Below are 676 nucleotides of genomic sequence, written 5' to 3' on the forward strand. Positions count from 1 at the left end.
TGGCGGGGTGGTGGGGTGCCCCACGCGCGGCGCGGGTTGCTGCGGGGCTGCCGCCGCGGCGCCGGGCGCCGGGCTTGGCCCTGCCCCGGGAATCGCGGTTGGCCTCCCGCGGCTGCCGTCCTGCCGTTCCCACTCCTCTGCCTTCATTCTTTCCTGCAGAGGTGACTTATTTATTTACTTATTTATTTATTTGTTTAATAGTGGGATAATCAACACTTTGCAGTCTTGCTAGGAAACAAACGTATCGCCCATTCATTAACATTTATTCATCTCTCTAAATCCAAAGGAGAATGAGAGGTGTAAAAGGGGATTTATCAGCTTAGGAAGTGTGAGCTGAGGACTGCACACATACGGGGGTGCTTAACTGGTGCTAACCATCTAACGATTAAGCTGGTCGTCTTGCTAGTCTTTTAATGTTAAACTTAGTAGCTCTTTCCTAGAGCAACATGCAGCACAGCCTTGAAACAGAGGCTGGGAAACTGGAAAATAGCTGACTTTGGTGACAGCAGAACAGGCACGCTAATGGCAAAGCAGGAAGCTAGTCACAAAATGTCAGGGAGGAGAAGGAAGTTCTCCAAATTTCTGGTTATTCCTCACAACTCTGCAGTTCCAGAGAAGGCACCTTCATGTGTGGTGCAAGACATGACCTTCAGCTTTCATTTCTAGCCTCATCTAA

The sequence above is a fragment of the Rhea americana genome, unplaced genomic scaffold (assembly GCF_003343005.1).
Source record: "Rhea americana isolate MKP2758 unplaced genomic scaffold, rheAme1 scaffold_122, whole genome shotgun sequence".
Lineage (NCBI taxonomy): Eukaryota > Metazoa > Chordata > Aves > Rheiformes > Rheidae > Rhea > Rhea americana.